Here is a 12,206-nt window from a genome sequence, read left to right on the forward strand (position 1 = left end):
ATGTTACACGTTATCCATGTAACATTGGGGCGGCAGGTAGCCTAGTGGTTAGTGTTGGGCCAGCAAACTAAAGGTTGATAGATAAAATCCCCAAGCTGACAAGGTAAAAATATGTTCTGCCCCTGAACAAGGCAGTTAACCCACTGTTCCTAGGCCGTCATTGTAAATAAGAATTGTTCTTAACTGACCTGCCTAGTTAATTGAAAAAAATATATATTTAAAAAATCCACTGTACTTTGATTTAAAGTAATGTGTTTTACTTGTAAATCAAATATAGCCTATTAATGTATTTAGTTAACATTCATACTACTCTATGACATCTCACATTCCAAATCAAACTTTCATGTTAATGGTTTGAATCATGCCACCACCAAATGCAAATAAAAGCCATTACATGAGGTCCATAGAGCACACTCATGATGACAGTTGTGGTAGAACTACTTTGCAACATCCATCATTCTTCCTGGATGGAGTCCCTCTCTGCCAAAATGCCACTGCCAAAATTCTGCATACAATCATATACTCGATGACAGTCCATGATGATTTAGCTACTCAATGACAGAAAGCATTTAACACTATGGCTAGAGTTCAACCGTCACATTATGTGTACTCAAGGAGAGCTTAGTGAAACATTTAGAGAGTGGATGACAGGTTGTGTGAAGCGTAAGATAAATAATTTACCATTAAAATACTGTAACTTCAGTGATCCAATGCCATAATCCTTATTCCATTGCCTGCGTGGTGAGCACACACTCTACCCATAAACACTAAGTGGGTACCCCTTGGAATTTCAGCATGAAGTAGGACGTCATCGCATCATAAACGCTGGTGACATGAAGGAAGGTGTTCATTTATGATAACTATTCCCTGTGAGTTATGTTTAGATTATATTGAAGCTGTAAAGATATACAGTGCATTTTGAAAGTATTCACACCCCTTGACTTTTTTCAAATGTTGTTGTGTCAAACCATGAATTTAAAATGTATTAAATTGAGATTGTGTGTTACTGGCCTAAATGTTTACAAATGAATTAAAACAATTAAAAGCTGAAGTGTTTTTAGTAAAAGATGATTCAACCCCTTTGTTATGGCAAGCCTAAATAAGTTCAGGAGTAATAATTTGCTTAACAAGTCACATAAGTTGCATGGTCTCACTCTGTGTGCAGTAATAGTGTTAAACATGATTTTCAAAAGACTACCTCATCTCTGTACCCCACACATACAATTATCTGTAAGGTCCCTCAACCACAAAGAAGACCAGGGAGGTTTTTCAATGCCTTGCAAAGAAGGGTCCCTGTTTGTAGATAAAAACATAATAAAAAAACAGACGTTGCATATCCCTTTGAGCATTGTGAAGTTATTCATTACAATTTGGATGGTGTATCAATACACCCAGTCACTACAAAGATGCAGCCGTCCTTCCTAACTCGTTTGCCGGAGTGGAAGGAAACTGCTCAGGGATTTCACTAAGAGGTCAATGGTGACTTTAAAACAGTTAGAGTTGAATGGCTGTGACAGGAGAAAACTGAGGATGTACAACACTGTACACAACAAAATATATTCCAAACCTTGCATCCTATTTGCAACAAGGCGCTAAAATAACACAAATTTGGCAAATAAATGAACTTTTATATCCTGAATACAAAGCTTTATGTTTGGGGCAAATCCAACACAACACGTCACTGAGTGCCACTCTATATATTTTCAAGTATGATGGTGGCGGCATCATGCTATGTGTATGCTTTCATCGGCAAGGATAAGGGATTTTATTATTTAAATAAATGGAATAGAGCTAAGCACAGGTGTCAAACCTGCTCCCGCTCTTCCCCAGCATTCCACACTCCTGCCATCATCATTACGCACACATGCCTCCCCCCGTCATGCGCATCAGCGATTATTGGACTCACCTGGACTCAATCACCTCTGTCATTACGTTCCCTATATTTGTCTGGTTCACGCTATGTTCCCTGCTTCTGCATTGATTGTCATATGTCCTTGTTTGCCCATGTGCAGACGCTGTTCCTGTTACTTGTCTGTTCCTCATTAAATGTTCAACTCCCGTGCCTGCTTCTCATCTCCAGCGTCGGTCCTTACAACAGGCAAAATCCTAGAGGAAAACCTGGTTCAGTCTGCTTTCCAACAGACACTGGGAGACAAATTCACCTTTCATTAGGACAATAACCTAAAACACAAGGCCAAATATACACTGGAGTTGGTTACCAAGACGTCATTAAATGTTGCCTAGTTACAGTTTTGACTTAAATCAGCTTGAAAATCTATGGCAAGTCTTGAAAATGGCTGTCCAGCAATGATCAACAACCAACTTTACAGATCTTGAAGAATAGAAAAAGAATAATGTGCAGATATTGTACAATCCAGAAGTGCAAAGCTCTTAGAGACTTAGCCAGAAAGACTCACAGCTGTAATCGCTGCCAAGGCGATTCTAACATGTATTGACTCAGGGGTGTGAATACTTATGTAAATGAGATATTTCTGTATTTCATTTTAAATACATTTGAAAACATTTCTAAAAACATGTTTTCACTTTGTCATTATTGGGTATTGTGTGTAGATGGGTGATTTATTTTATTTTATTCAGGCTGTAACGTAACAAAATGTGGAATAAGTCAAGGGGCATGAATACGTTCTGAAGGCACTGTATTTAAAACTAAAATAAGGGATAAATTCATGTAAATGTAAATAAAAATAGTTTCCTGATCTTTCTTATATTTCTCACATAGAAGAGACACTTAAGAACAAACTTCCTTTAGATTTTTGGGGGGGTCTATCTGTTGTTATATGTAGTGAATATGTTATTCATTGTGGTATATGTTTCATCCAATACATTTTGTTTTTGTATATCTTAAGGGGTCTTAAAATTCAAAATCCAATAGCTAAATTATCCTTGGAACAACATTATTTGGGTATGAGTTAACGGAATATGAACTTTTAAAAGTGATATTTTCACTGGACAGTTACTTTAAGTGCTGTTTACTTTAAGTGGTGTCACTCAAGTTGGAAACAGTGCCTTCTGAAAGTATTCAGACCTCTTGACTTTTTCCACATTTTGTTAGGTTACAGCCTTATTCTAAAATCTATTCAAAAACAATTTCTCATAATACCCTGTAATGACAAAGCTCTTTTTTTGTGCTAATTTATTAAAAATAAAAAAACTGAAATATTACATTTATATAAGTATTCAGACCCTTTACTAAGTACTTTGTTGAAGCACCTTTGGCAGTGATTATAGTCTCGAGTCTTCTTGGGTATGACGCTACAAGATTGGCACAGCTGTATTTGGGGAGTTTATCCCATTCTTCTCTGCAGATCCTCTCAAGCTCTATCAGGTTGGGTGGGGAGCGTTAATGCACAGCTATTTTCAGGTCTCTCCAGAGATCAAGGACATTAAGAGACTTGCCCCGAAGTCACTCCTGCATTGTCTTGTCTGTGAGCTTAGGGTCGTTGTCCTGTTGGAAGGTGAAGCGTCGCCCCAGTCTGAGGTCCTGAGCAGGTTTTCATCAAGGATCTCTCTGTACTTTGCTCCGTTCATCTTTCCCTCAATCCTGACTAGTCTCCCAGTCCCAGCCACTGAAAAACATCCACACAGCATGATGCTGCCAGCACCATGCTACACCGTAGGGATGGTGCCAGGTTTCCTCCAGACGTGACACTTGGCATTCAGGCTAAATAATTAAATCTTGGTTTCATCAGACCAGAGAATCTTGTTTCTCATGGTCTGAGAGTCTTTAGGTGCATTTTGGCAAACTACAAGCAGGCTGTCATGTGCCTTTCACTGAGGAGTGGCTTCCATCTGGCCACTCTTCCATAAAGGCCTGATTGGTTGAGTGTTGCAGAGATGGTTGTTCTTCTGGAATGTTCTCCCATCTCCACAGAGGAACTCTAGAGCTCTGTCAGAGTTCCCTTCAGGTTCTAGGTCACCTCCCTGACCAAGACCCCTTTCCCCCAATTTCTCAGTTTGGCTGTGTGGCCATCTCTAGGAAGAGTCTTGGTGGTTCCAACCTTCTTTCATTTAAAAATCATGGAGGCCACTGTGTTCTTGGGGACCTTCAATGCGCAGAAATGTTTTGGTACCCTTTCCCAGATCTGTGCCTCGACACAATCCTGTCTCAGAGCTCTACGGACAATTCCTTTGACCTCATGGCTTGGTTTTTGCTCTGTCAACTGTAGGACCTTATATAGAAAGGTGTGTGCCAAATCATGTTACTGGTGGACTCCGATAAAGTTGTAGAAACATCTCAAAGATGATCAATGGAAACAGGATGCACCGGAGCTCAATTTCGAGTCTCATAGCAAAGTGTCTGAATACTTGTTTTTATATATATACAATGCTCAAAAAAATAAAGGGAACACTTAAACAACACAATGTAACTCCAAGTCAATCACACTTCTGTGAAATCAAACTGTCCACTTAGGAAGCAACACTGTTTGACAATACATTTCACATGCTGTTGTGCAAATGGAATAGACAACAGGTGGAAATTATAGGCAATTAGCAAGACACCCCCAATAAAGGAGTGGTTCTGCAGGTGGTGACCACAGACTACTTCTCAGTTCCTATGCTTCCTGGCTGATGTTTTGGTCACTTTTGAATGCTGGCGGTGCTTTCACTCTAGTGGTAGCATGAGACGGAGTCTACAACCCACACAAGTGTCTCAGGTAGTGCAGCTCATCCAGGATGGCACATCAATGCAAGCTGTGGCAAGAAGGTTTGCTGTGTCTGTCAGCGTAGTGTCCAGAGCATGGATGCGCTACCAGGAGACAGGCCAGTACATCAGGAGACGTGGAGGAGGCCGTAGGAGGGCAACAACCCAGCAGCAGGACCGCTACCTCTGCCTTTGTGCAAGGAGGAGCAGGAGGAGCACTGCCAGAGCCCTGCAAAATTACCTCCAGCAGGCCACAAATGTGCATGTGTCTGCTCAAACGGTCAGAAACAGACTCCATGAGGGTGGTATGAGGGCCCGACGTCCAAATCCAAAATCCAAATCCAGACCTCCATGGGTTGATACATTTGATTTCCATTGATAATTTTTGTGTGATTTTGTTATCAGCACATTCAACTATGTAAAGAAAAAAAGTATTTAATAAGAATATTTCATTCACTCAGATGCTATTTTAGTGTTCCCTTTATTTTTTTGAGCAGTGTATATACATTTGCAGAATTTCGAAAAACCTGTTTTCACTTTGTCATTATGGGGTATTGTGTGTAGATTGCTGAGGAGTTGTTTTTATTTAATCCATTTTAGAATAAGGCTGTAACGTAACAAAATGTGAACAAAGTCAAGGGGTCTGAATACTTTCCAAAGGCACTGTATATACAATTTGCAATACACAGCAGTGAAAAGTGAAACTATAGTTAAACACCACAGAGCCATTTAAATTCTGGCCCTAAAAGATCCAATATATTCTACCAAGAGTTAGGGGATTTGTGTTGCAAGCTGAGTGTTACACTCAAGGATGGGGTCAATTCCATTTAATTCCAATCAATTCAGGAAGTACACTGAAATTCCAATTATCTTCTATGCTTTTCAATGAGAAACATTTGGAATTGGAATATGGTTTACTTTCTGAATTGACTGGAATTTAAATTGAATTGTCCCCAACCCTGATAACATTTTCTCTCTCCTCTCTCCTCTTACAGGGGAAATAATAAACACACCCAGATCAACACTTTCCCATTGTAAGTTGAGGATCCGAGTGCAGGTGGAAGGATGAATTTCTGTAGGAACAAAGACTGCATGGAAACGGATAATTATTTAGTAGCTTTCATGGTCAAACCACATTGAACACCATCAGCCACCACACTAGAACTGTCTGTCACTTCCTGTATCAATAAAGCTTAACCCCACACAATTAAAGCATTGGCCAATAGGAAAACAGATAATTAGTTACCAGGCAAAGAAATAGATAACACACAGTTATTTCCTGTAACACAGATTTACCATATTTCAGCAATGTGTATAACTGCCATATAAATTAAAGAATTACTCAGGAAATAATCCTACACCTTGTTTAATAAAATGTGATTTTCATGGTAGAATTCTGAGCATTGATTCAAAAAGGTTGAACATTCCCTTGGTGACTTTGTGAGTTATTACATAGAGAATATGTATTTTTCATATCATAAAATGGTAATACATGATGGGGTATCAAGATAATTGTTAAATGAATGTACAGATCTTTGAAACAGATTTTGTGTTATCCCTGAGCTGTTCCCGATTTACACATTTTTGTTGAGGCCTCATGCATGGAGATGAGTGAAAATCATGTATATCTTCATGCTACTTAGGACATACCCTCTCATCTATCTGAATGTTTGCATTGTGGGATGCACATCCTTTCATTCACAGGGCTTAGCTTAATAGTCAGCAGATACAGCACTAACTTGGTTATACTATTGAAGGATCTACACATTCATGTTTATTCATCCCCCACAAAAATGATAACTAATGTTAACCACTGCCATAATTCAAAATCCAAACAGAATAGTTGTTGTTTTGTACACCATGTGTTCAATATTCTGTTAACAAATAAAAGTGTTTGGTACCCACATTGTGCAATCTGTTTCATGCCATTGTGTCTACTTTGCAATACCAAGTCAGTGAAGTTGCCTGTTTAAGTGTCACTGTTCACCCTAAAGACCATAATTAATACAGAGGCATAAAAGGTGAAGGTGGTGTAAAGAACACAACGCTCTATAACGTTTTGATATGATTAGAATTCAAACTATACTTAGTAAGCTGTCATTTGAATTAGGCTGATTTAGGCTGTGGTGTGGAAAGCTGAGGGACACCTCTCTGGGTACAGGGCCTATAGACAGTCTACACCCCCTTTAACTTTCTTCACATTTTGTTGCGTTACAAAGTGGGATTGAAATAGTTGTAGTTGTAATATTTGTAATTGATCTACACAAAATATTCCATCATTTCAAAATGAAAAGATAATTCTACACATTTATACAAATTAATACCCTCGGCTTAACATATCACATAATGAGTTATATGGACGAGAGGTCTTCACGGACCTCCAGAGTCTCTGGTGGCACAGCTGGCGCTGCAGTACAGCGCCCTTAACCACTGCGCCACCCGGGAGGCAAGACTGGAAAATTGCTGTCTAGCAATGATCCCTAACACCTTGACATTTGACCTATACAAGCCAGAACGTTGAATAAAATGATATTTTAATGTACTTTACTGGTTGTCCGTGCAGTTGGTCCTTTTGGCGGTAGGAATGTGAGACAATAGATCCACGGGAAAGTATAGTTACATCAACTTTTAGAAGCGCAGGTATGAATGAATGAATTCGTGTCAAATCACCAATTGGCAACCCATCCCTTATGGGATGAATTGACACATAAACAAACATTACAATAATTCACTATGGTAATTCAATAATAATTCTTCTTCCGGTGTTCTCTGCATTGCGCATCGCATAAAGAGTAAAAAAAAAAATCTATACATAACAGTAAATAAAGTTATCCAAACAATAATTACATCCATAGAGCAGTAAAATAATATACATACATACCTACACACTGTATACAGTTGAATTCGGAAGTTTACATAGACCTTAGCCAAATACATTTAAACTCAGTTTTTCACAATTCCTGACATTTGATCTTAGTAAAATGTCTTAGTGTGGCCGATGTGAAATGGCTAGCTAGTTAGCGGTGGTGCGCGCTAATAGTGTTTCAGTCGGTGACGTCACTCACTCAGAGACCTAGTAGTTGTTCCCCTTGCTCTGCAAGGGCCGTGGCTTTTGTGGAGCGATGGGTAACGATGCTTCGTGAGTGACTATGGTTGACGTGTGCAGAGGGTTCCTGGTTTGAGCCCAGGTTGGGACGAGGAGAGGGACTGAAGCTATACTGTTACATTAGGTCAGTTAGAATCACCACTTTATTTTAAGACTGTGAAATGTCAGAATAATAGTAGAGAGAATTATTTATTTCAGCTTTTATTTCATTCATCACATTCCCAGTGGGTCAGAAGTTTACATACACTCAATTAGAATTTGGTAGCATTGCCTTTAAATTGTTTAACTTGGGTCAAATGTTTCGGGTAGCCTTCCACAAGCTTCCCACAATAAGTTGGGTGAATTTTGGCTCATTCCTCCTGACAGAGCTGGTGTAACTGAGTAAGGTTTGTAGGCCTCCTTGCTCGCACACACTTTTTCAGTTCAGCCCACAAATTGTCTATGGGATTGAGGTCAGGGCTTTGTGATGGCCACTCCAATACCTTGACCTTGTTGTCCTTAAGCCATTTTGCCACAACTTTGGATGTATGCTTGGTGTCATTGTCCATTTGGAAGATCCATTTGCGACCAAGCTTTAACTTTAACTTGACTGATGTCTTGAGATGTTGCTTCAATATATCCACATAATTTTCTTCCCTCATGATGCCATCTATTATGTGAAGTGCACCAGTCCCTCCTGCACCCCCATGCTTCGCGGTTGGGATGGTGTTCTTCGGTTTGCAAGCCTCCTCCTTTTTCCTCCAAACATAACGATGGTCATTATGGCCAAACAGTTCTATTTTTGTTTCATCAGACCAGAGCACATTTCTCAAAAAGTACAATCTTTGTCCCCATGTGCAGTTGCAAACCGGGGTCTGGCTTTTTTATGTTGGTTTTGGAGCAGTGGCTTCTTTCTTGTTGAGCGACCTTTCAGGTTATGTCGATATAGGACTCGTTTTACTGTGGATATAGATACTTTTGTACCTGTTTCCTCCAACATCTTCACAAGGTCCTTTGCTGTTGTTCATGGATTGATTTGCACTTTTCACACCAAAGTACGTTAATCTCTTGGAGACAGAACGCATCTCCTGACGGCTGCGTGGTCCCATGGTGTTTATACTTGCATACTATTGTTTCTACAGATGAACGTGGTACCTTCAGGCGTTTGGAAATTGCTCCCAAGGATGAACCAGACTTGTGGAGGTCTACAATTTGTGGCTGATTTCTTTTGATTTTCCCATGATGTCAAGCAAAGAGGCAGAGTTTGAAGGTAGGCCTTGAAATACATCCACAGGTACACCTACAATTGACTCAAATTATGTCATTTAGCCTATCAGAAGCTTCTAAAGCCATGACATAATTTTCTGGAATTTTCCAAGCTGTTTAAAGGCACAGTCAACTTAGTGTATGTAAACCTCTGACCCATTGGAATTGTGATACAGTGAATTATAAGTGAAATAATCTGTCTGTAAACAATAGTTGGAAAAATGTCATGCACAAAGTAGATGTCCTAACCTGACAAAACTATAGTTTGTTAACAAGAAATTTGTGGAGTGGTTGAAAAACAAGTTTTAATGGCTCCAACCTAAGTGTATGTAAACTTCTGACTTAAACTGTTTTTACACATACATATACTGAACATGCATATATATATATATATATATATATGCATGTTCAGTATATGTATGTGTAAAAACAGAAAAAAATAAAAAAATAAACAAGGCATTTGAACCCAGTCTGGAACAAAGAGAAGATTCATATGGGAGACAAGCAAACGGAAATACACAATGGACAAAAAAATATGTCATCATTCGCCACATTTTTTAAAAATTTATTTGAACCTTTATTTAACTAGTCAAGTCAGAGTATATCTGGTGGGCTTTCTGGAATAAGAGCAAGTGTATATCGTGGTAGAAAGGGCAATAGAGGATAAAATGATTTTCATTCTCTATTTCTTCAAGGTCACAATAGTTACATAGTCTTTCCACTTCCATTTCATCACAATACCGACCTGAGCTACAAACATGAAATGCTTGTTTGTGAGAAAGGAAATATGTTTAACAAATAGTTCTTAAATAGAGTTTTTGAAATCAAATGTTATTGTATTTCTTCTTTCTGAAAGGTCTGACAAAATAGTTTTGGCTGTTTTTACTTGATTCTTTGACTGTCTTGAATGTGTTTATTAAACTGTGCGGGTCAATCTGACCCATATAACAATGGACTTATTTTTTTCCACGCAAACTCATCATTCCAATTGGGCTTGTTTGGCTTGTAAACTTTCCTGGACTTGGGGGTGTATTCTGTATTTGCATAGTTTTTTCTGGTAGCACTGGCAGAGCACTGGCAGAGCCATGTGAACACGTGTGAACACGTGCACGAGCTCGGCAAGTATCCATGCGTCTCGTGCACATATTTATATTTTCTACGCATGCTTCAGGTGATAGAAATCTAACGCACTACCTGCGCTTTGAAAGTTGATGTAATTATACATTCCAGTGGATATATTGTCTCTCATTCCTATACTCAAAAGGACCAACTACACGGACAACCGGAAAAGTACATTCAAATATAATTTTATTCAACATTCTGGCTTGTAAAGGTCATGAGAGAAAATGTTCCTGATTCAAACGATTATTTTGCCCAACATAGAATTCAATGCAATTCAACCTTGGGTTTCCAGGCAAGTCCATAGACTGATTACAGACTAAGGAAACCAATATGTCACTTTGTAATTTGGGTGAACTCTCTCATTTCCATGCTCAGCCCCCAATGTGAACGAACCTGTTTTGTTAATGTTTAGTTGCTTAAGGGGTGGGGGGGACAGACTGTATTTTTACTAATGCTCTCAGCTGTATGGACATTCTGTTTGGCGACTTTGGGTTTAGGACCTATTTAACCGGTCGAGTTGTCACCCTTGAACATAACACGTGGCGTTCCACAAGGTTCGATTTTGGGTCTGGTATGGTTCAGTTTATATGTTAACCCTTTGGCAGTGTTAGGATTTTAGCGTCACAAATAAATTGACAGTTCTTGTGATTTAAATACTTGGATGGCTCACAACTTCCTCCAGATAAATCAAGACAAGACCAAGGTACTTATTGTGGGAGCCAAACCGCTGAGAATCTAGCTGCACATTTTCATTCACGGGCAATGAAGATACCAGGTAAAAAAATCTAAGTGTTATTTTAGATTCTGAACTTAATTTCAAATCACATTAGGAACGTGACCAAAATAGCTTTTTACCACGTGAGGAACATTGCGGCAATTTCTCAAGCAGATAAAAGCATGGAAGAGACTATTACAAGCAGGCTTGACTACAATGCTCTCCTGTTTGGTCTACCCACGAAAGCTATCGGTCAAGTGCAAAACAGAGAATGCGGAGCACGGGTACTGATCAAGGCCATACGGAGAGCACACATTACACCGGTTTCAAGGTCTCTGCACTGGCTGCCTGTGAGTTCTAGAATACATTAATATTCTTAAAACCAATCCACAATTTTGCACCCCAAAACATGTCAAGACAATTTAAAAGCATATGTACCCAGTAGTTCCCTCAGGCACGGGCCTTTTTAACTATCCCAAAGCCTAGGACCAACAGGCAGCCTTTAGTTATGCCCCCAGGCTCTGGAATAGCCTGTCAGAGTACCCGAGGGGGGCCAAAACTGTGGACATGAGATCTAACATAATTCCAGCAGTTTTAGTCATTCAGTGTGTCATATTTTTAATTAGACAAGTCAGCTAAGAACAAATTGTTATTTACAATGACAGCCTACCACGGGCCAATTGTGCACCACCCTATGGGCCTCCCAACCACAGCCGGCTGTGATACAGCCTGGATTTGAACCAGGGACTGTAGTGACACCTCTTACACCGAGATGCAGTGCCTTAGGCCACTGCACCACTGGGGAGCTTTTGTTTTTTCCAGTAAAGCATTTCCTGTTGCAGTCCATGTCTGAAATGTGCTGTATAAATACAGCTTGATTTGATAATCACATATCTGAACACACAACCAATAAAATTGGATTTGACTTGGAACCTAAAGCGTTTGCACTTGAAATGCCAGGATTGTGGGTTTGATTCCCAGGACCACCCATACTTACATGTATGCATGACTAAGTCAATTTGGATAAAAGTCTGCTAAAGGGCATATTTTATCATTTCACCACAGAACTATAAAAAAACATTCATATCCATACCATTTCCACAGCTGTTAGAGGCTGTCAACCAATGATAAAAGCAGTGGCATGGTAATGACTGCTTGCACTAAATTGGAGCAAAGGTGCAAGTAGACAGAAAAACCTGTTAAATAAAAGAAAAAAGGTAGGATAAGAAAATGTTTTTTCTCTCAATTGGGATTGGTCAACCCCAGTGCACTGCACAGTTCACGCTTATCTGTTGTGGAAATAATTAAATGGATGATTCATGTTATACTGAGAAAAAACCCAGACGACTCAAAAC

The sequence above is a fragment of the Oncorhynchus mykiss genome, chromosome 5 (genome assembly GCF_057628025.1).
Source record: "Oncorhynchus mykiss isolate SJ-2025 chromosome 5, ASM5762802v1, whole genome shotgun sequence".
Classification (NCBI taxonomy): domain Eukaryota; kingdom Metazoa; phylum Chordata; class Actinopteri; order Salmoniformes; family Salmonidae; genus Oncorhynchus; species Oncorhynchus mykiss.